The sequence below is a fragment of the Mixophyes fleayi genome, chromosome 2, assembly GCF_038048845.1.
Source record: "Mixophyes fleayi isolate aMixFle1 chromosome 2, aMixFle1.hap1, whole genome shotgun sequence".
NCBI lineage: Eukaryota > Metazoa > Chordata > Amphibia > Anura > Limnodynastidae > Mixophyes > Mixophyes fleayi.
In genome coordinates, this window is record NC_134403.1 from 293,573,507 (window position 1) to 293,599,248 (window position 25,742).

Below are 25,742 nucleotides of genomic sequence, written 5' to 3' on the forward strand. Positions count from 1 at the left end.
TTGTTTATATTTGAACACTTTATACAGTTGTAACCCCGCCACTTACTGGGACAAGGGGACAGATATCCAGAGGCAGATAGCCGGAGGAGGGACCAGACTCCCTGGTATGCGCTGGCTGACCCAGGACTGTGAAAACTACATCCACCCACTCACAAGTGACCTGGAAAAGAAGGAAGAAGAGGAGAATTGGTCGATGCACAGGAGGGTTAAAAGAGAGTGCAGCATGGCTGGACTGAGACAGTGTCTGTTGTGTTCAGTGAGTGAATCCAGCATCTGGACTGTCCAAGGTCCAGAGAGTATTCAGAGTGCCCAGGAACCAGTGAGTTTGTCTACAGCCCAGTGTATCAAGGATCCAGCCAGAGTCTCTAGGATCCAGATTGCTCTAGTAGTCAGGAGCTGGCAACACCCATTGACTGTGCGAGTACCTGTGTCCAGTACTACAGCCAGGACGAACGAGGCACCAGACTAAGGAGGCAAGGATCAGGATTCCAGTTAGCCAGAGGCATTAGGCAGCCCATGGAAGCAGACGAACTAGCTGAGTCCAGTGACCCTTCCAGAGATCAGGGCAACAAGCAGAATCCGGTAATCAGACAGAGGGTCACAAAGAGATCAGACAGCAGTAAAGCAAACTGAAACAGGATATAAACAGGAGACAAGCAGCAGCCAAGTACAAACAATGAACGGCACAAACTGAGGCAGGCATATGAAGCCGTAAATCAGGTAAGGAGATTAACTCCTACAGGCGAGGTGTAAAGTTTAGGGGCAAAACAGCAGCACCTCTGTTGGAACTGAGGTACTGCAGCCACATACAAAGTATAGGCAGAGTCGTAACAGTTTCTCTCTCATGATGCCTCCAAAACTCTTATCCACTCACTGATCATTTTGTGTTTCGACTACTGTAGCCTTCTTCTTACTGCCCTCCACTGCTCCCATTGTGCTCATTTTCATTCTATGCTTAATGCTGCAGCAGTACTTATCTTCCTTTCTTGCGGCTCCAGTTCTTCCTCCCCTCTCTGCCAAGCCTTACACTGACTTCCCTTCCTGTACAAAATTCTCTTCAAACTCCTCTCCATCACGCACAAAACCCTCTACAACTCTACTACTCTGTACATCTCCAACTTCATCTCCATACATACTACCTCTGGTCCCCTCCGGTAGGCCAATGAATGTCGCTTCAATGACCCCTCTGATAAACATATCTCACTCCCAAATTCAAGATTTCTCCTGTGCTACCTCCCCACCATTGGAACGATCTCCCTCGTTCTATCAGACTATACCCAAGCCAGTAAAGCTTCAAATGCTCCTTCAGGACCCACCTGTTCATTAAAGCCATTTAACCATTCCCCAATGACATATACCTCACCATCATTTTCCATGTCACTCCCTCTTGCTTCAACCCCTTCATTCTGATTTCAAGATCCCCTTACGCTGAATCACCCCCATGTGTCAACCATTTGTCTACTCTTTTTCATTTATATTATAGGCTCTCTTGAACAGGCCCTCTTCCCTCCTTTTCATACCTAAGACTTCTGCTCACCAGCTATTCTTTGCACAAATGCACTTATTTGTCCACCTTGCACATACATAGACAAACACCCACATTTCAATTTCAGGAAATGCTCCCAAAATATAAGTCAAAGCTCACTTTTGCTGCATTGAAATATGATTGGAAATGAACATGTCGGAACCGTAAAACTGTCTGCCTACTACTACTTTAGGACCACACTGCGTAAATTTCACCTTTTCTCCTAAAATACTGCTCAGTTTAGTCTCATATCTCAAATTAATAATCACTGTGTGGAGACATTGAGACTGTCTTTACATCTTTCTCTATTGTGTCTTTAAAGTTTGCATAACTTTTTGCATTTCCTTTTATAAAGTATGACTGGAAGTTGCAAAAGGCATTTCATTGAAAGTATAAATATTAAAACTTGTTTCCACTACCTCCAAGATTATAAAGTTCAATCCATTGTGTAATCTGATGTTATTGTTTTGATTTTCCAGATCTTCTCATCTACCTGTAGTATTTTCCATCTCGGCGTACAGGTAATCCAGTTTGTGGTCCATGGCAGCTTGGGATTTTGCGTGTGACAGTATCCTAGTTTCCAGCAAGGAGGTATGAACATTTATATCTGCAAACATAGTTTTGATATTCACCATTGCTTTGTGTAATTCCCTACAAATGACTGTTTAAGATGATGAGGGCGTGAAAGGATAAAATACCTGCTTTTGTAGAAGAACCTGTGTCGCCCCTGATGTCCAGTTCACTATGTTTCTGCAGGGAGTTGTCTGCATGTATCACAAGGTTGTCTTGTAACAAATTAAATTGGGGGCCTCAGTGTCTTCATGAGGTACTGAATAACTCCTCCAGTCACGCCCTTTTTCTGTTTTCCCAATGCCTTGTGTATCTGGTTGAAGAAGAAGCAGTAAAATACTGGTTATTTAGCCTTTGTTGTTAGGTGTTTTTGTAATAATATGGCGATAGACGCACAGAAGTTCAGAGCTCATGTATCTGGTTCCATTGAGTGTACCATGTGACTCTCACAAGGTGAATATTTTATCCAAGTTTTTAAAATGTCACTTATCTCTAGTCAAATTCGATTAACAATGGTGTAAAGTTAGGTTCAATGCCTTGGCAAGGTCACCAGCTTGTAGAATAAAATGCTGTCTTTTTATTTTACCTCAGGAAAATATAGTTTGAAGACAGGCCTTAACCATTAGAGAAGGCTAAAGACCAACAATCATTTAATTTTACAAATACATTTTAATAACTGCCCCAATTGTTCTATTCACATTAAATTTTCAGTCTGAGTAATAATCAGGTTTGCAAACATTGATCTCCATAGCCACAGTTTAATTAGATTTTGTTAGGCAAATTCATTTGAACCAGCTATGATCTTCATTTCAAGTTATCAAACTTGTCGAATTGTTTATCTCATCGTCTGTGTAGGCTTATTTCAGTGCAACAATCATGTTATGTACAAGATCATAACTGATATAAATAAAAAGTTATTCAATATTGTTGGCACTTGGATGGCAAAAGGACTAATGTTGAAAGAGCATTGATCATTACCTTTTATTGGTAAGTTTTTATGTCTTAGTGATCGGTTCAAAGGCCCCTTTGCATTCCATTGTGGCAATTCTTTCAGTGTACGATTTGTAATAAAGCCAACAGCTGTGACCTGTTCACGTACTAGGAATCTCCGGGCAGCTGCTCAGGAAAAAGCCATGTTGTGAGCTAAACAGAAACTGCGGCTCTGTTTGTACAGGATGCAGCTTCACTGAAGCCCTGGGAAATGCGATCACCAGGTTAATTTGCTACCAGCAACTGATGTAGCGCTGTATTTTGTCTGAAATAGGACGCCATCCAGTTATGCTTTGTACTTCAGCCTCTATTGGAACTACAAAGCATATATCACCCCTGTCAGCTCACTCATCTTTATGTATACATTGTGATGTATTTGCTTATGTATGTGGAGGAGCTACGCTGAGGATAGAGGGGTTTTTAAAAATGTTTTTGTCTTTTTAATCTTGATCCTTAATTTTATTGGATTTGTTTACAACCATACTTGCCAACTTTTGGAAACTTAATTCCGGGAGACCCCAGACAGGGGTAACGTGGTTGCAGGGCTGCGTGCAGCGAATTGCGTCATTTTGAGAAGCACGTTGCCATATGAGAGATACTTGCCTGCTCTCCCGGGAGACCAACCCGAATTACGTGAGTCTCCCGGACATTCCGGGAGAGTTGGCAAGTATGGTTTACCCATAGGTGGACATTAGTTGAAAAAAAAAAAAAAACAACAAACAAAAAAAACAGCCCCATACAACATCAGGTGGACTGAGATATTTTAATCCACTAAACCTCAGATGTAGAGTGTTTAGGCATATACCCCCCAGCTTCTCAGTGCAAGAGGAAGATATGGGATTAAAACTATCAGCATTAAGACCTAGGTTTATTAAGCCATAACAGACAGCACCACTGTGTGTGTTTTTATTTAATATATATTATATAATTTATGGGGAAGTGTCATAATGTGTCTGGGGAAGGGGTGTCATAATGTGTTTGAGGGGCTGTAGTGATTTGTCTTGGGAGGGTGTGCCATGCTTTGTCTGAGTAGGGCGTGATGTGGCTGGGGAGGGCATGAATAATGCAATGTTTTATTGTAATTTATGTATTATATACTGCAAGATCTTTGTTATGTACTGTGTCCTGCTTTCCATATTTTATGTACCTATGTATTTTCCAAACATCTCAACATACCAGAATCCAGGCAAGAATCCAGTACCAGGTTGTGAAAGCTGCAATAACAGGTAGGGTAAATCAATGCCGTGTTAATACATAATATGTTATGTCCAAAGAGACAACACCCCCAACACTATGTGGTCCATCATTCACTGGCACCAACGATGTACGGTGGCACACAACCCTTTTCCTACTCATCTATGGAGGGGTTCCCCAAAAAGTTTCTGTTCCGGTTCCTCTTGGTAAACTTAATAAATAGACCTATTTCCTTCCAACCATCCCCAACAATAATTTATTAGCGTATTCATTTAATTAATAGCCATATTTCTCCCTAACCAACCCCAAAACTAAATTACTCATATTCCCATTTAATAATAAGTCTATTTCCTTCCCCACTATATATCCCTGGTAATAAATGAATAGCATTTACATTTAATAAATATACCTATTTCCCACAACCATCCCCAACATTAAATTAATATTCACATTTAATAAATAGCCCTCCTTCTCCCCAAACTCAGCCCCATATTCAGCTAATAGCCCCAAAACCACCCAGCATTAAATGAAAGGCCCCATTATATCATCTTACATTAATCAGTCCCACTAACAAATTAATTACCCTACCATCATCAACAAATAAATAAATAGTACCTACCATTAAATAATTAGCCCACCTACAGTCCACTATTAAATTAACAGGCCACCTCATCCTCTTTACATTCAGACACCCCTCCATCCCTCATTACAGTAATACACCTCCTATTCCCACATTACATAGCACAAACTCCCCATTCCCTCACACTTACCTTCTTCCAGACCTGTTTCTATTTTTGGTCTGAGATTCAGCTCAGCAGCCTATTAAGAACATTTAATTGATAATCCTATAACAACCACTCTACCACGACATTAAATCAATAGCATTCAGAATAAATAAGCCTATTTCCCCAACATGCTCTGTTATTAATTTAATGAATAAATACATCTATCCCCCCTCTAAACAGCTCTAATCTACTATATAAAAGCCTAGTGGCGTGTGTCTGTGTGTGAAAAAAACAAAACCAAGCTGCAGCGCCACCTGCTGGGCGAAGTTATACACTGACCTACTAAATTCTTAGTGTGTGTGGAAAAAAAACTCAGAAAGGGCTGAAATTTGCTGCAGCGCCACCAGCTGGGCGGAGTTATACACTGACCTACTAAATTCTTAGTGTGTGTGGGAAAAAAAAACTCAGAAAGGGCTGAAATTTGGTATACTAAGATGTTTTTAATTTGTTAATTTAATTTGTTAATTGTTAAAAGTGTTTATAAAGATTTTAAAAAAATATATATATATTTCTTGAAGGAGAAGTGACAGTTGGGAGTGGTTGGTGGTTGCCGGGGGTGACAGAGCAAGAGGAGTGTGATACTCAGGACCCCTGAGGAGGCCTGGCCTAGCCCCAAATGCATGACAAGAACCTTTTTAACACCTTAAGTAGCTTGATTTGACTAGAATGCATGAGTATCATGCACGGGTTAACTTGTATTAAATAATCAGTATTCACAATAAATAGACCAGCAGTGCCCAAACTGTGCACCGCAGCTCCCTGGGGTGCCGCAGCAAACTCACATCTGGGTGCCACGGCCAGGCCTAGTGATAAGTGGGGTAAACAAGGGAGGGCACCAAGCGCTCCCCTCTGCCTGCCATCCCTTGCTTGTCCACCGACTGGACAAAAATAAAAAACTTACACACTATCATCACGCTCAACATTTTCAGTAAGGAGCCAGAAGGAAAAGACAACAGAAGATAGAATAGCAAGTAAAAGGTACATAAAGGCACAATGAAACGGGCACATGTGATATTGTGAAAGGATACATTGTGAAGTAGCACATTGTGATAATTTGCAGAGATACATTGTGAAGGGACACCTGTTGCTGCTTCTGTTCCTCTTGGTAAAATTAATATATAGATGCTTTCCTTCCAACCAGCCCAGACATTAATTTAATAGCATATGCATTTAATTAATATGCCTATTTCCCCCAACCAACCTCAAAATTAAATTACTAGTATTCCTATTTAGTAGTAAGTATATTTCCTTCCACCACATATATCCCTGGTAATAAATGAATAGCATTTACATTTAATAAATATACCCATTTCCCACAACCATCCCCAACATTAAATAATTAATATTCATATTTAATAGTCCTCCTCCCAATACATAGCCCCATATTCAATTAATAGCCCCAAAACCACCCAGCATTAAATTAAAGGTCCCATTACCCCATCTTACATTAATAGGTCTAACTATCAAATTGAATACCCTATCACCACCCAACAAATCAATACACCTATTTACATTATTTTGACTACTTAAAATGGGACTACCCGGTAATTATTTAGGATTAAAGGTGCCTTGAAAAAAAAGTTATGGAGACCTTAAGGGTGCCTTGAACTGAGAAAGTTTTGGAACCACTGAAACAGACTCTTATCTCCAGATTCAGCCCCATATTCAATTAATAGCCTCCAAAATCCAGCATTAAATAGTCCCATTACTCCATTACTCCACCTTAAGAGGCTCTAACATGACCCCACTGTTAACTTAAATAGTCCCACCATCAAATAATTTGACACCATCAATAAGATAATACCTCTCCCCCACTCTCAACCAAACTACCCCCTTTCACCTACACTTACCTTCCATCTGGTGCTGTACCTTTCAGAGATACTTCTGTATATCATATGACCCCTCATTTAACAGCACAATCTTCTGAAGAGCATTCTTCATTTATCTTACGCTGCACGAGTAATACAAATTGCAGAGTTTTTGTTGCTGCCTGTTCATGTGTGACCTCTGGTTGGTGGTGCACGCCCCACGTGTGCCTCAAGTCAGCATGGGTAGGTGGAGACACTCAGAGGGGAAAGTAGTGAAGAAATGGAACTATAAAGTTCCGCATCCAGCAAGGGAGCTGTCACCCACTGGAACCCCACCATCTACCAATATGAGCATCTGAAGATTGTACACTGTTTGGGCTAAATTTACAGTTTGACATATTTTTCATGTCCTGGACATGCATTTACAACTCAAAACACAGCAGTATTTCTACATCACACATGCAACAGGCACACATGTGACTATGCTTATGCCCAACAATAGGTAGAAATGCAGCTTGACAGTGAGATTATAAGTGTGAAAGTCACATTACCCTATTCATACACAACATAATGTAATCATCCTGTGTCATTCACAAAAGAGTAGGGTCTTGACACTTATTAATAAGTGTAAAATTCAAATTTCCCATATAAATTGTAATTGGATTAAAACATCCCCACATCCATCATTTACTGCTTTATAAATCCCATGGGAAATGTTCTGCTGTAGTCCAGATTGAAATGACAAATAAGGAATCCAAATAGATGGATGTAACTTGACATGATATTATGATTCTGTTCAACAAAACTAATTCCTCATAATTATAGACTCAGAGCCAGAAATGTGATATAAATATTAAACTGTTTATTACTGCAAAAACACAGTCCAGGTGAAAAATAAAGACTAGTTCAGGCTTGATAAATCAACAGACTTCCAGATAGAGTAAAAATAAATGAGAATGAGAATTCAGCAGTTAACTTAGCTGAAGCCAGATGACAGCAATAGCCAGCAGTTCTCAGGAATTATAAATTAGTAGGGTGTCCAGGCATGAGACAGCCATCAGGTAGATTTCCAGGTGATAAGGTACAGGTGAGCAGCAGGAGCTGGCTAAAACAAGGATTTCCACAGAAACAACAAAAAACAAAGCAGGTATTCCAGGGACAGACAAACATTAGCAGATTCAGGAACATCAATGACCAGCAAGAAAGGCTGGAAGAAGCAGGTATATTTCATACTTGCCAACCTTTTTAAACTTCTTTCCGGGAGATTCCAGACAGGGGGGCGTGATTGGACAGCAGGAGGGGCAGGGCACAGCTAAATGCGTCCTTTTGGCCCCGCCTCCACGATAAAACTCTGTTTTTGTCGTGGGAGCGGGGCCAAAATTACGCGATTCCCCAAGAATCGAAAAGACAAAACAGCAGCACCTCTGGTATTCCACAGATATTGCAGGATAACATAACAGTCCAAAACAGTCCCAGGGGCAGATCATAACAGATATAGAAGTAACAATAATGAATTAAGTAATATCAGTTTGAGGGATTAATATGCAAACAGCCAATCAGAATGGCTAGATAGTGCTGTTAGTGTCATTAGCATGTATATTTACACCATGGCTCCGCAACACATAAAATATATGCCTCCTAAGAAGCATATCTGGGAATGCATCCAAGTCTAATTAGGTTGCATCTCCATATTTAATGTTAAAGGAAGGCTAGACAAATTGGGGTCGTTTATTTTGGCACAAATGCACTAAAAAGGTGAGCTAATTTAATGTATACAAATGTATTCAAGTCCAGTACAAAGACTTAGGGGTTTATGAACTAATTTTGTGATTTATTTTATTTCTTTTTGCAAGAAATGGTATCTGTAGCTTTAACTAGTACATTACACAGCTGGTGTTCACTCCAGGAAATTAACCCTATGGTGAAAAGACAAGTTTCACAGTATTTGATTGCAATGGCTAGAATACACTTTTTAATAAAAACTTTTCTATTGGAAGTTAGGGAAAGTCGCTTAATTCCTTATGGGTGCAATCTTTACTCTTCACTTACATCTGGTCTGTCACTTAGGCCACTAGTATTGACAAAGATGGAAAGTGATAGATCAACTGTCCAGCTGACCACTTAGTTAAGTTTGCTGTTATCCCATCCTTCCTAAGACCTATACCTATTGTAAGTGCTGGCACACACTAGGAAAATTACAAAATGCATAAGGGGTCAGATTATGATGGAAATAGATTCTTATGGGATCATCATTCCTTGGGGTAAAGGCCATGCACTGTTAACAGTTCAATAAACAGGGTTCATAGTCACAGATAAGTTTAAATGGCACACGGGCAGCACAGTGAATATATATATATATATATATATATATATATATATATATATATATATATTAAAACAGTGATGACAGTAAGTTATTTGCTAATAAACCAGCATCCCTACCTGTTGTGAAGTTACACCCTTCCCAACACATCAAGAAAGAGCCTCACTTAAAAAAGTGCCAGCAGCCAGGTCCGTATTTTAATTTTTTTCTGCCCAATGTTTGCTGTTGCTGCATAGTACAAGAAAGCATGTATCAAAGTAGTGAGATGTTAAAACATACTCATCTCACATAGACTTTACATTAACATACATCCTCTTGGATTCTGAGTAGTGTAACTGCAGCTACTGAATAGATATTTACAGTCCTTATGTCTTGCATAAAAACCTCTCTTCTAGCATGTTACCATGTTCTTACTATCTGACTCTTATTTGCATTGGTCTAGCTGTATTCTTAGCTGTCCTTATCAGGTATCTATTAGAGATATAAATAAATCATTGTCCAATTTATTTGTTGTGGTTCCAAAGCACAAAAACTATTTATTAGTATGCAAGGGGATCACATACTTCAAACAAACTGATTTTACAACAATAATCAGATGCAGCAAAAAGAGATAAAAAATAACAGAACAAAAATATACCACCAAGACTAGATTATGCGGCTAGCCTAGCACAGGTGTCTCTGGGATACTCTACCTTTCAATGGTCAGAGTAGTACAATCTATTCAGTGGGATAGGGTCATAAATTATATTATTGCCAACATCAGTTACAGACTTACAGGTCATACAAGGAAAATGGTCATTTTTACCATGTTGATAGTAGGATAAGAAGTGGAACTAGTGAATTTAGGTGAATTTAGTTTTTTTAACCCCTAGTGCCTATGGCCACTTGTTTATTTTCTGACATAAGCACTTTTTTCACATTTTTGTTTGTGTATTTTTGTCCTCACATATCTATTGAGGGGTTTGGTTATAGACTCCTATGGGCGACCCTCTCCTCGAGTTGTCATAGGCTCCTTCCTTATGAGGGGAGCTGAAGAATCAGTTTCCTGGGGGAAGCTTCAGCCTACCTTGGGGAGAAAGGGGACTGGCAAAGCCTTGATGTGGAGGTGGTCCAAAGACCCTTGCCCCCTAAGGGACTTTATGGCTCTGGGGGTTGGGGATGTAAAGGCCCCCTTAGCATTGGTGAAGGGGGGTCCGAAGGCCCTTATCCCCCTAAGAGGCCTTATGGCTTTGGGCGATGGTGAGGAATGGAGTCCTTTCCATATAGGGAAGGTCCATGCCTCCAGCATAGGCTTTTGCACTGCACTGGGTGATTTAGAGCACCACACCAGGCTTCAATAAAAATAATAATAATAATAATAATAATAATAATAAAAAGCTCTTACTAAAAGGTCCCTAATTTTCAGTTTATATAACAGTGAAACCATGGGCTAAATGTAGTGACATCAGGGTCGGACTGGCCTGCCGGGAAGCTGGGCTATCCCCCGGTAGTTCCCAACCCCTGTAAACTCTGCCCCCTTTGTTGGTGGGGGTAGCAGGTTTAAAAATATATATATATATATATATATATATATATATATACTTACTACGTCGCGGCGCCGACGCCCCTCCTCTCTGCTCTGTACGCATTGAATGCCGGGTATGACGTCATCAAGCGATGCCCGACATTGAGTGAGGAGCGGCGCAGAGAGGAAACAGCGCGGAACAAAGAAGACAGAAAACAAGAAGAGAAGAAAAGAGATGAAAGAAGCCAATAGGAAGGTAAGTAAAAGAGCGGAGACAAGGGGAAAGAAACAGAAAGGGAAGAGTGATGAAGAAGAGGGGGGGAGGCACAGAGTGATGAAGAAGAGGAGGGGCACAGAGTGATGAAGAAGAGAAGGGGGAGGGACAGAGTGATAAAGACGAGGGGGGAGACACAGAGTGATGAAGAAGAAGAGGGGGGACGAGACACAGAGTCATGAAGAAGAGGTGGCGGAAGGCACAGAGTCATGAAGAAGAGGGGGGGCACAGAGTGATGAAGAAGAGGGGGGAAGGCACAATAATTAATCGTGGGTCCTATCGATTTAACGCCGGGCCTTATTGTAATTTTCTAAATGTGCCCATTTTGTTTTCCAAATAGGGCCCCCAACATTCCAGGATCCAGACAAGCCGCAACTAAAGAAACCAGCAGCCACAGGTGGTGAAAGTGACAAGAACAGGTAGGACAGTCTGTCAAATGTTCTGATTCTAGTGGGACAAACCCGATTTTTGGTGACTGTTCTGCCCAATCTAAGGGGCAGGCCAAGACTGTGTACTCTTTATATACATACTGCATTCTTTATGTACTACACTATGATGCTAGGTGTCCTTTATGGGCTGACCACTCCCCCTCTCGTGTCTGGTCTCGCCTCTATGATGGCTGGCCACACCTCCTCTGTTGGGCCCATAGCATTGCAGTCCCCCAGTGGGCCCTTCATGCCCCAGTCCGACACTTAGTGACATTGTGCATGACAATAAGCAGCTTAACCAAATTTTGTCCTTTTGCTCATCAGGTGCACATAGGACTGCCAGTGATGGAGCTCAGAAATCAAAAAGAGAGAGCACATATCATATATTCTGTACCTATTTGAGGGGACTTTTGCCCTGACTACCTGGTGGTATGTCCCATTCTCTGCAGTGAGAATGTGTCAAGCACGAATGCAAGGGTTGTTTTTAGAATACGTGAATGGGGTTGGAAGTTAGTGGGAGCCAAGACCAGGGAAGGGCTGACAGATTTTAGTCCAGGAGGCAAGACTTGACTCAGTAGCCTATATTAATGGGAAGAAATGCAAGTGACCCAGTGACCCACCGAAGCTAGCCCACGATGGGCCCAGCTTGGGGGCCTGCGCCTGTCCATGAGGACTGGATTTAGAAGCTCTGTCCTAGTGCATGGCAGTCATATGAAGAGAATAGAAAGGACCCACTCAGGGGGCTAGAAGATCGGTGATGGAAAGATGTAAATTTTTCCTTGTTCACTGCTAGGCAGAGGAGCTGCTGAGAGTTCTCTTATATTAATAGTGTCATTATGCTGATGTCAAAGTTTAAGACCATACTTGCCAAAATTCAGGTCGGTCTCACGGACTCCCGGGAGAGCTGGCAAATCTCCCGCATCCCGTAATTGCGGGGCTTAAATGACGCGATTCGCCGCAAATCGCGTCATTTTGGCCCCCCCTTGACAAAACGGCATATTTGACGCGAGAGGCTAGCCAAAATGACGCGATTGGCCGAGCCCCGACTCTTCCCGCCCTCTAGACACACCCGGATACGACTTGCCAAATGTTGGCAAGTATGTTTAAGACCGACCTAATCAAAAGAGGATATTCTTTTTTTTTGTTTTCCTTTAGTAATCCAAGATCACACTTGCACTGTTCCACTAACTAACCACCAACATACATTCACCATGCTGTTTCTAGTAATTTCTGCAAGTTTAGGGCTTACTATGCTGTAACAGGCCAAGAATGTACCAGCAATAATCTGGGGTTGGGCTATAGAGAAATTAAAATATAAATGAAATCATTGTGTGCCAAAGACAAAAAGTGGCTGAGTGTTATTTTGGAGCTAATCTCAGAAAGTTTCTGTTTGCAGAGGAATAATAAGGTGCAAACAAGCAAATGTTAGACTGGCTACTAATGAGTGGGGTGTGAGTGTGGTCTCTGCTATATGAGAATAAACATTGAAGGAACATATGTAGGCAAACATGGAATATAGATAAATGTCTCATTAATCCAAGTGATATAGGGACTTTCTCCTGCAGCTGTAGGGAAATGGTATATAATCATGAGATCCTTTCCCCCTTAAACAAATGAGATGGAGGGATTTGCATATTGCCTGAAAGAGGCTGACACTGACTAGTGCTAGCAACAAAGTTGCTTTAAAGTAACTAGATGGACTGATGGGGAAACTGCTGTGAGAATCACTGATTGCCTAATAGAACCACATGTGATCAGTGTCATACGTTATTATGCCATGTTTTTTCTTTGTTTTTTCTTGTATTATGTACCTCACACAAGTACATTATTACTAAATCAAGAACATTTAAAAATCTGAATCTCTCAACAATCTACACAACATTTTGTAGTCCTGCACATTTAAATGATTACAGGAAAAATGTCACAGAATATTAGTTTCACGGTACACTAAACACGACCCATGTGTTGATAGTTCTTGCAGACAGCTGAAATATTCTTGTAGAGGATGTCAGCACGTTTGTAAGTCAATGAAAGATGTTAAACACAGATGTCATCAGTGACATTGCTGCAAAGATAAAAATCATGCATCCAATTGTAGTACAAGATATTAGGCATTCTACTGACAGAGAGGCCAGCAATGCTGCAAACATGTTAAATAGTTTCCATTAAGTTATTTGCTGGTGCCGAATTACACCAGCAGCAATCCATTAGATGAGCAATATACATGATAAGTACATGTGTACATGATCTCTGTGAAGACACAATTAACAGTATATAGCCTATTGATTTTTACTGACCACACACACGTTCAATGCATTTTTCAACTTGAATATAATATTGAATATGACTGCTTTTTTGCTACCTGTTGCAAAAACCTACACCTAAACTTTTCAAGTGCGCAAGAGTTATTCACTAACGTTGTCCAAATGTGTCAGACATTTGTGGGTAGATTTATCAAAGCTTCTAAAATGGAAAAGTGGAAGTGTTGCCCATAGCAACTACTAAGATTTTAGCTATCATTTTCTAAAACAGTGATAAGTAACCTGATACAGTTTGGGGGCCATATGGTGCGGCCATCGAGTCTTCAAGAGAGCCGCATATTAAATTTAATCTTAGTAATTAGGTAAAATAATTCATTTTATCAAAGAAAGATACTCTTATCTGTAATAACATATCAGTAGGCATTTTAAACAATTGGTACAAGCTGTAACAAAATAAATCTGACAATAAAGAAGGAAGGGGCTGGGAGCTGCAGGTGAAGACTTGGAGAAGACAAGGGCCACCTGTGGTCCACCACTGTTCTAGAATGTACTAGATCATTGATGGTCAACCGTATACACTCTAAAGGCCACACATTACCTGAATCTCAATAATAATTTACAACAATACATTAAATCAAAGAAAGATACCCCTGTCCATAATAACATGTTTGCAGACATTTTTAATGACCTTTTTAGTGTTAAACAAATCTGATAGGTCAATAGGTGAAGGCTAAGAGGCTGGATGAGGCCCTAGGGCCGACTGTCGGAATGCATTTTTCTAACTCTCATACAATACAGAGAGCATTCTTCTGATCACCATACAATAAAGAGAGCAACCTAGTGCCCACAATATATAACAAATATACAGAGATAATCTTAGTGACCACAGTGTAATACAAAGACCAATTTTCTGACTGCCACACTATATCATCATCATTCTCTATTTATATAGCACCACTAACACACACACACACACACACACACACACACACACACACACACACACACACACACACACACACACACACACACACACACAGAGGCTAAGGCAACATCATTAACCTCTTATAATCCTTAACTCCCCCCTCCCATAATTAATTAATCCCCACATCATTTATATTCATTAACCCCCTCAGTCTTAAGATCACCTTCATAAACAAACCAAATCTTAATAACTAACCCCCTTATTCTCAATAGTATCTTCCCTCAGTGATACTCATTTCTCCTTGTGAGAGTCGTACATCCCGGTGGATTTATTGAAAACCACCTAGGCAGATTAATGCAACCAAATCGCAGTTTATTCAGTAGATAGTAACACAGACGAGTAGATATATAGTCACCATGCAGATGAATTCCTTACAAATACAGTGTATTCATGTGACGGAAAAGTATTTCTTAATCACAAAATCACTCCCATATAGGCCAAAGGCACAGGTTATATATCCTTTATTATTCCCACAGTGATAGAGCTCATGGGGGCATATTAAGGCGGTAGCTAGCTGGTAAAAGGTGGCAAGATGATAGTGCTAACCCTGGAGTGTCCCTCCCTTGGTGGCTGGGGACCATTGGTTCCCTGTGGAGAGGGTTCTATTATGCAATGACCTTGTTGGCCAGATGACAAAGTTGAAAATATGGCATTTGTATATGGTTATTGTTTAGCCCATACATCTTATTCTGTCTTATCCCTGAGTAACTACTCCACCTGACGACATTTAAGAATAAATCTGACTAGCATATAACCAATAGCATAAATACGCATGGAATATAATAACATATGTTAACAAATGCATATGAACACAAATTACAATAAACTGTAACACAGTAAGATAAGGACAGTTCAGTACGCAGAAAGAAGCAAAGGACCATAAGTGTCCTGTCCTTGTGTTTTATTTGCCAAACTCACAGCGTGGTTTTTATACTTCCTCAACTCACATTCACCTGTTCCTGTTCCTCCCTTCACTCCTATTCTCCTGTTTATTTCTCCCTCCATTCCACTCACCTGTGGTTGACTTGATTCCTTCTCCTTGTTGTTGAGTATTGTGGAATGGTGATATGTTTGAAAGAGGGGCCACCAAAGAGGAGGTAGTGGCTGAAGCAATAGGCTACATGATACCTACAAGGGGAGAAGTTAAACTGGCACCCAGTGTGTGGGAAGAAACTAGTGATGCTGCTTCAAACAGCTTGTGATTCATTGCAGGGACAACTTTCACTGCGGGACTTCCCCTTTTATGACGTGCTGCCCCTAACTGTTCTATCAGCTGCCACGGACACCCTGAACAACCCCCTGTTGCCGCCAGGTGATAAGAAAGTAGAGATGCTCACTGACCCCCATGTTTTGGTTTTGGTTTTGGATCTGGATTACCTTCGGGTTTTGGCTTTGGTTTTCCCAAAACCACCCTTGCGTGTTTTGGTTTTGGTTTTAAAACTCTTATTTTGTACCTACATTATTATTATCCTCAATAACACTAATTTATAGTCAATTTTTAGCACCTCACAGGTCACAATATGATTTTCATATACTTTCGCCCAAAAGACTGTGCCATAGCTCACCCCCAAATTGTTGCCAGTGTTCAGTGCTTCAACAGAAATAATCGGCCTTGAATTTATTTTTCAAAGTCTCCACTCACATTGTATTGTGCCATAGCATTATTAATAGGCTTGGCAGTGTTCTTTAAAGTGTACTGACATTGTACTGTTGCATCGATATGGATTCAGTCGATTCAGTCGAGAACAGACCAGGAGCACCAAGCAGCTGCTGGCACCAGTCCTGATGATAGGAATGCCTGTATGTCATCTGCTAAAGCCTTTGTTAAAGACTGAGGTGCATAGTGTTTTTAAAGTGAGGGAAACCAAAATGTAAAAAAACACAATTTTCCTTGGTAAATTAAAAAACACCTGTATTCAAGACAAAGTTAAATGAGGTAAGGACTGATGTGAGCTAACGTAACTTATAACTATATCATATAACTATCTACATAACTAACATAACTTATAATAGTTTCTGCTTAGTTCTCACCTGCTCTGTACAGCGCAGTCCAATTACTGGTGATATATAATGAGACGCTGCTGATGAGGATGATGACAGGGACGTGCAGGAGATGCTGTCTGTGGCTGGAAAATTTTCTGGACTTTACCGCCATTCTCCAACAGCATGTAGGAGATTGCAGCAGCATGTACCCCATTACGTCACATTTTTCCGAAGTAGGCTACTCTGTGTATCAGCGGCTTCACTAAGAGGCATACAGCTGACAAACTGTTACAAAAAGTAAGGGATGTCATTGCAACATAGCTAATCCAATATCCAAAACCAATATTGTTAGAGCATTGCAGGGGGGGGGGGGGGGGAGAATTCCATCACATTTCTTGTTTTGCTCACACAATCAACTTGGTGTTACAGAACTTTTAAAAAATGACAATGACATGCAGGAGATGCTGTTTTTGTCCCGAAAAGGTTAGGGTCATTTTTGGGATTCTGCAGAAGCATGTAAGTGAATGCAGCAGCTGCAAGAAGACTAGCATTTGAGGGGAATGTACTTTAGTCCAGCGAAGTAGTCACCTGTGAAGAGAGTGCAGACACGGTGATCAAGTGATTGCCTTAAATATACTTTTTGAGAAGCAGCTAGAGAAATTTTACAGATGAAATAAAACTAAGTAAATCTGCTAACTATATTGTAATTGTAGATTAAGTACTTAATTCGCTTCGCCAGGATCCAAGAGCTATCAACATCTTGTAATGACATCTACTCCTTCAGTTTCTCTGGCAATTGCTTCTCGGAATAAACTTAGCTTTCCCATGACACCCAGTTGTGATGAAGATGAGTCAGCACAACATTTTGATATTTGATCTGCTCAAAAAAGAATTGCCCAAAAATCGTGACCGCTCTGCCATAAAATGAACTACAAATTCCATGAGGAAGTCCATTATCGACAATTACATCAAAGTACACAGACTTCTATGATGGTGGATTCCAGCGGGGATGAATTACTTTTGTTTGAGGAAGATGTACACAATGATGAGGGTGATTATGATGACATTGTAGATTGCAACAGGGGCTGAAAACTAGCTAAGAGAAGGGAGCTACCTGATGCTGGTATGCCTGATAATATTTTGGGTAGAATGGCATGTTGGCAATTTTATGTTTTTCTACAGTAAACTTTCACCCTTTTCTAGAGAGTTTTTTTTTCTTTAAAAAGGTACAAGATTTTTATTTACATTTTTGTTTCCCTGACTTAAAAACAGTATGCATTTGAACCTAGACTTTAGTACATGTGGTAGAAGGATTAGTATCATCATGACTTAGACTGGAGAGTGACAAGAACAATGCCAGCCCTCCTGTTTTTGTATGAGCTATGGTACAATAAAATGTAACTGCATACTTAGTCCAAGCCAGGCAGGCCAATTCACCAATTACAATTAGCAATGGAGTTCTTCTCTTTGGGTGTTATCTATATAATGCAGTAGAATTTGCCTGTAAATTCTACAGACAAGCCTGCTTGTGTTCCTCTTCATCAATGACTCTTAGCAATTGAGCACTCGTCTTTGGGTGTATATTAGACCCTACACTTTGTAGTGCAAATTCAGGAAAAAAAGCCTGAAAGGACTTGCAGAATAATAAAAATAACCAAATCACCTCTTCTCTTTGGGTGTATATTAGACCCTACACCTATTAGTGCAAATTCAGAAAAATATAGTGCATTGACTGCTATATTAGGGTTTCAGCGCTCAGAAATTAAGATAAAAATGCCAATTCAGAAAAATTACCACCCTCCTATTTCTACTCTATCATTTTGCCTGCTCTATACTGTGACCAAACCCTTCTCTGTCCCTCTCCCAAATGGCACTAGATCGCCATAGAGGCGGGTATTTATTGATTCCAAAACTCGCAAGATCCGAGATTCGAGATCCGACGATGTCAGAATTACGTTTTGCCTCGTTGGGGAATCCGGATAGTCGCGAGAGTGCCGAGCTGACTCGGCTCGGTATTTGGAACACCAAAGTTCGGGTGGGTTCGGTTTTAAGGAAACCGAGCCAGCCCATCTCTATAAGAAAGTAAAACTGAAAAAAGAAAAGCACACTAGGCATCTTCATTAGACCACCAGCCTACTGTGAAAATTCTCAATAAGGCCTATAGCCTATGTATTATTCATCCATTCTCGGCAATAATTATGCTTTTTTCTTTTTGGTGATGACAACAATCACTGCATTTAACATTCTGCATTTGAAAAAAAAAATCTTGCTAATCTGTTCTGGTGATACTGGTACCACTTCAACAGACCATTCACTGTAGTTTTGTGCATGTGTAAATCAGCTTACAAAGAACTATTATCAAAGAAACCCCACCCATTTACGCCTGTCAGGAGACGTGTCTCTTGCTGGTGTTGGAGGACTGATGCACATACATGTCCTGATGATAATGACAGTCAAGACCATTAGCAACCTGCTTCTGATTGGTTGATTGCATCATGACCCCTTCCCATACTTGCCAACTCTCCCGGAATGTCCGGGAGACTACCGCATTTTGAGAGAGTCTCACGGACTCCCGGGAGAGTGTGGCAATCTCCCGAATCCTGCCCACTTCACTAGGAAGTGCCCACTTCCTAGTGAAGTGGGCAGAATTAGGTCCCAAACACCGTGATTCCCGGACAATTGTGGCGTTTGGCCCCGCCCCCACTGTCAAATGACGCGTTTGCTAATTATGCCCCTTCCACTGAGAGAGCTGAATTCTTTAGTGTGATTATTTTGCAAGATAAATGAGACTTTCACATTTATTAATAACACTGTACAGACACTGTCCTCTGTCTGCCTTGTCTGTTCTTGTTTTACGTATGTCCTGTTTGATGTATGTCCTTGTCTTCTCTACTGTACGGCGCTGCAGAGCACTGTGGCACCTTACAAATCTACGATAATAATAATAATAATAATAATAATAATAATAATAATAATGTATAGGACCCTTCATTATAGTATTTTGTGTACATATAGGGAAATGCAAATTTTGCATTTACTACTTACACTGTCAAGCCACATCTCTATGCTATACCTAAGCTGTATATGCCTGTTACTCCTTACATAAGCCTGACACACATGTTAGTGTGTTGAGCTGAACACATCTTGAGATGCATCCAACTGAATATATGCACGTAAATGCGTTTTTGTTTTGTTTTTTTCTGTGAAAGTTTGGGGAGCAAATCCATCCAACTCTACATGAAGCTGGTTATGACTCAGCAGGCCTTGGAGCACTAAAACTCTCAACAAGTCTCCTTGATCAAACTTGACTGCAGAGTACCTTATTACCTTTTAAATGCTTCTTTTAAATAAATATTATCTTGAAGCCTAGAAAATAACACTAGATGGTGAGAATTGAGTATAACAAATAGAAAAAGAACAATTTTATTATGTAATTGATCAACACTATAAACTTGCAACATTTACAGATTATCATGGACATATTGAGGCCAGAAAAAATGTGCACGCATAGCATCACTTCAAGCTTTGGGACAAATCTTTAAAACCAGCTGCAACTATAAAAGTCCTATATTATTTGACTCTTAGAAACGTATCTCACTGGACACAATATTATTCTTCTTAAAAACATGTAATGCATCCAGTGTTACGCACGTGCAGCCCAGCCCCGTGGTAAAGGTAGGTGAGTTCATTGTGGGGATTATGATGCAAGGTCCCTGGATATGTGGGATTACTGTATAACAGCAGGAGGAAAGCTCTTTTGGAAAGTGCCACATACTGTGAGGGGGAGTCGCTACATGAAAGCAGCGTGGCTGTAGTTGTAGAGGAAGGTCACTGATGTAGGGCAGACTGGGCAGTGTTTCCCAAACCCAGTCCTCAACTACCTCTAACAGTGCAGGTTTTCCAGGTGACAAGGGAAATAATTATACCCCTGTGGATTTGTTTCAATGTGTCAGTCTGTAAGGACTACAGCTGTTCTCCAGCAAGGGGATATGGAAAACCTGCACTGTTAGGGGTACTTGAGGACTGGGTTTGAGAAACACTGATGTAGCAGATCGTCTGCACAACAAGAGTGAAAGAACCTCTGGTAATGCATACTGCGTGCCTGTACTCATGATTACTCTGACTATCTGCTGTGTAACAATATAACCCTTAACACCGGGCATGTCAACTGCCAGAACTGTTTCACTGCTGCTAAGTGTTTACTGGAGGAGTTAGCGTTAAGGAAACAACATTTTATTGCAACCAATGTGACCTGTTCTGGAGGAGAAGGAGTTAAAATAACGCTTATTTCTGTATTCAAACTGAGATGGCCAGGCGCCCAATATTTATTTCATATTGCACTGCACCATCAATAGTGACCACTCCACATCACACGTGTTTGTGGATGCCACACCCATGCCTTAGAAGAAGAGGAGGGTGACCTCGTGTGCGTCCCATGCAACAGGATACCCCAAATAAGTGACCGCACAATCCCAGTACCAGAGGGGTTTCACGAACACACATGAACCTATTACGTGCACATGAAGTCAGTGCCCTTGAGCACAAATCCCTCAATTTCTAATTTTATAAGCTATGTATTCTATATACTATTGTTAATGCCTATGTGCTTGCCTCCTTTGAATATTGGTATGACAAAATGACATTTGTTTATGTTGTAAATTTCCCAACATTGCTGTTTATTCTTGTATTCTGCATCTTGCACGTCTCTGCATGTCAGGGGGTGTACTATAATTTTTTAGCGGGACTGTTGAGTGTGGAGACAGGCACCCCTGAGAGACTGAGTATGGGGTTGCTGCCACCCTGCCAGGAGAGAAAGCTGCTCCTCACTTAGTACAGGTTATCACAGTGCTACAGACAGTGACATTCTTTACTGTGTTAGCAGTAGGCTCCCTCTTCAACCCTGCGTACTGGCCAAGGCCACATGTCTTGTTGTCCTAGATACAGCTCTGAGAGCAGTAAACTAATAGATTTACATGCTTGAGAACATTGTTTACTGTTTGCAGATCCAGAAAAGAGCCAGTTTCGAAATCTAAGTGATAGATTTATTAATAATCGTGTCTAATGGTGGTTTGAAACCGCTGCACATCGTAACCAAATTCCCTTTAGTTTAATGTTCCAAATGGTTTGAGGCTAGAATGCTTAACCGCCTGAGATGTGTACCTGTATTAAAACACCTTAACCACCAGCAATGTAGTCAAAACTGTCAAAAAAAAACACCAAAAAAGGTAGGCTCTTGTAGAGCCATATGTGTGTGTGCATTATATATGGTGCCCCCATCATGAAATCATAACATAAATACTTATTACCCCCGTTAGCAATAAAATATTATTGCCAACTTAATATAATTTTATATTTATATTGCCCCCATAATATAATAAAACAATAAGCATAATTGTTAAGCAATCTAGCCTCTCACAACCTCTTTTTTTCTGGCGGTTTTTGGCAAACCACAACTTAATAAATCTAACAGTATTTTTATGATGTTAAAAAACGAGATGACGATTTGTAATGTGGTGCTTTGTTAAACTGAAGTTTTCAGGTGGTTTTCTGGTGGCTTCACCTTTAGTAAATTTGTCTGTTTGAAACCACCAGAAAAAATCCAGAAAAAACAGTGGCACCATCAAACTGCCCTTTAGTAAATATTGCCCTAAGGCTCTATTTGGGAATGTTTTGTCTTTTTTAATAACAATTTAATTGTCGTACTTAGTCCACTAAATTTTAAACTTGCTTGGAGGCCTGAGGAAAGATGTCAGAACAAGGAGAAATATTGAGTGATTTTTGTTAGATTAATGAATAACATATTTTACTCCTGAAGGGACCTCAGTGCAGCTCCCTAGGTAAGGATAGGCAACCTAAAACAGGAACAGAAGATGACAGGTTGTGGAAAGGTTGTGTACATCACTGCAGTAGCTCAGACACTAACCGATTTCATTTTTTAGATAAATAAAACAAAAAAATAAAGTGGTAGCATTATAAATACACAGCTAATGTAAAATGTCATTGAATATTAACTTATTTTGCAAAGTCTCTTAGATACACTCCAATAAACTTGAGTTATCCAAGGTTTAATCCAGCAGTCTTTCAGAGAGTAAACTCAGGAAATTAACAGAAATAGTTCATCCTGTCCAGACCTCCGCATTTCTTTGAACTACTCTGCTTCATCAGGGACCATAAAACACTAGTTATGTAGACTTCATCAAGTTTGATTATTTATCATGGGATGCAGCAACTAAGACACTTAAACTGTTTTAAATAAAGTGAGTGAAGCACTAATTCAAGTGTAAGTATTTTACTTGTTGGTTGAATTTCTGTCAGTCACGAAGAGCATTGAGGGTGATAGAATAGACAATCATCACCAGTGGGGCTTGTTTATGCACAGCGGTGGAGCAAATTTTTTTTTATTGCGTTTGAATATAACACATTTATGAAAGTATATGAAGATAAGGAGAAATCACGACACTGATAAACTGAACTTCTATTTTTTTATTGAAAAGCAAGTAAGATTGTTCTCACAAAGGTATGGACGAACTGTGTACAATTGATGAATTAAACAGGGCTTCTCTGTATAATATCCTCCCTTATCCCTCCTCAGTCTGCTTGAGTGATACCACTTAAACTTTAATCCAATGTGGAAAGGAGAATACACCTGAGGAGAAACAATAACAAACCTCAACAACTGACCACATGTGTGGAATAGTCTAAAAAATGTTTATTACACCAATTGTTAAAATCCCTTACAATAAAATGAAGGTAATATCACTTATCTGGTCCATAAATGGATGGTGAAGACAGTCTCCCTGTGGAACATCATGCCGGGACTGGACCGGAAGTGATGTTACCGGCCACCTTACGGGTTTTGTTACAGGCCACCTTACGGTTACACAACTTCATCAGGGGTGGTCTCTCACACTGCGCACACTTTTATAGGTGAACTAATTAATACATTTTAATCCGCCCTGTCCAGGCACCTAAATTGAACTACCTGTGTAGTGCTACATAACAGCTCCCAGTGGTGACCTCATCAGTCTTCTCCCTTTAGTCCAAAATCAAATAGGATAATCATTTCAAAAATGGCCACTGATCAAATCATGTGACTTAGAACTAGGTAACATGGGGAATTCCACTAACAAAATGGCTGCTCCCATTAGGAAGTCATAAATTCCGTAATATAACAAATAACAATTTGCCTATTCGATTCTGTCAAAAAATAATGAAAAGGTGCATACCCATTACAGCCACCAAATTCAAATATAGCACTTGAAACGATTTTTAACGTATTAGCAAATACTTAAATGATTTTTTGGACAATTTAACAAAATGTCCGACAAACCACTTGTTCTATGGATACCTATATAGGAAAAATGAAAGTGCCTTACATAGCGATTTATATAAACATATAATTAATGGTCTTACATAATCAATCATGTTATTTCCATAATATCTATAAGCATTATATTTACAATAAAATACATAATTAAAATCAGCTTTGATCATAAAATACATATAATAATATAATAAATAGAAAATAATTGTACTTATAATTATTTTCATACACTCCCGGAACTTGTGCAGTAACAGACATTGTTTGTGAAGACTCTTGAAAGAGGAAATATCTATGTACCTCTTTTGTGAATGCCCCTCTGCAAAAGCACATTTGGATGCCCTGAAATATAAACCTCGAGTCATTGTGCCCAGGAACAGTCTTTCGTACCACTCAGTACTTTACGCACTATTTCTTGGCACTCATACTTATGCGGCAACGCAGGAGGCCTGGCGTTTAGTGAACTGTGTTAAGGACACTTTGTGGCTTGCAAGGAATTGCCTTGTGTGAAAGGTAAAAGATATCGGTCCAAGACATCACAGTCTGCTAAAAGGCTATTCCATCACTGACAGTCCTGAGGTAGAAGAGGACTGAATACACCGCTTATTCTCCGTCTTCTCCCCAAGATGATCCTGTTTTTCGATAAAGCCTCGCACCAGTGATTTCCCCCTCCCTTACCCTCCTCCCCTTCCCCCATCACAATGCTTGATCTTTGTTGAATATATTGTCCCATTTATGCCCCTCTCTCTATATGTGCCTGTCTTTTCAATAAAGCTTCAGCCCTGTGATTCCCCTCTGTTACCCTCCCCTTCCCAATCACACACATTACTCTTTGTAAGAAACGTTGTCTTGTTCAAGTGATGAATGCATAGTGCAGTGCATGCGGAATAACGTAGATGACACATTGTGTGCCACATACCGTATTGTCCTATAAAGTATGACTGCTTTTTGTATCATTGTGTATTGTGTTTCAGCTGTGCTGTGACGCAGTACACTTGCAAGTGATATTTTTAAGTCTGTTTTTATGTATCCCTCATGTAAATAAAGTGTGCACTGATCAATCAAAAAACGAGTAGGAGAAGAGTTGCTCTATATGAAAAAAACTGGCATAGTTCTTGCAATGAAGGTGTTTGTATTCCCATTTTACTACTCGATTTCCCCATGTTGGTTCGCAACAAACTTTTGCTGTGTGCAAAGATATTTTACAAGTCCTGACAATAAATCAAGCAAGCATTCCACGCTTTATCTTAATAGCATGGATTTTACATATTTTTTAATTGCCCCTCTGTGGAAAAGCGCAACTCTAAACACTTTAACCAGTGTAATGAAAACAAAATAAAACACACAAAAATTACACGTAATAAAGATGTGATGCTCTTTAACTCTCACGATTAATTTAAGACACAAAATAAATAGCAGTATTTTAGGAGAAAGACTTAACTAGGTGCAGTCTGATTTTCCAGGTACAGTTCCATGGTCTGCAAAGTCAGCCTTTACCTTGCAATGGCTTAGGTGGACAAGTAGGAGCTTTTGCACAAATAAAGATGCATTGTAGTTTCTAAATGACCCATACTCTCAAAAAAGAAGATGTAAAGCATTAACTGAGACTTAATTTATTATTTGTTTTTGTTAACAGTTTCAAATAGTAATTATTAATTAAAACATTATCTGAACAGTGCTAAACCATGGGATTTATACCTAAAGCATTCTCATAGTTTTATAGGTCATCATATGTACTCTACGACCGAAGTCATACAGAGGTGTCCTTGCTCTCTTCTTCTATGAAGTCTG

At 40.0% G+C, this 25,742-nt stretch overlaps 1 long non-coding RNA gene across 5 annotated transcripts in view; it reads left to right on the forward strand.

Moving 5' to 3' along the window:
* LOC142140427 (uncharacterized) overlaps positions 1–25,742 on the forward strand; it is a 107,310-nt gene that overhangs the window by 68,337 nt on the left and 13,231 nt on the right. For 4 of the 5 annotated variants that reach the window (XR_012688469.1, XR_012688471.1, XR_012688472.1 and 1 more), the window contains exons 2-3: positions 2,005–2,116; positions 4,265–4,311. This is a non-coding gene — a long non-coding RNA (uncharacterized LOC142140427). The remainder of the gene's footprint in view (positions 1–2,004; positions 2,117–4,264; positions 4,312–25,742) is intronic. The other variant, XR_012688473.1, reaches the window with a different exon arrangement.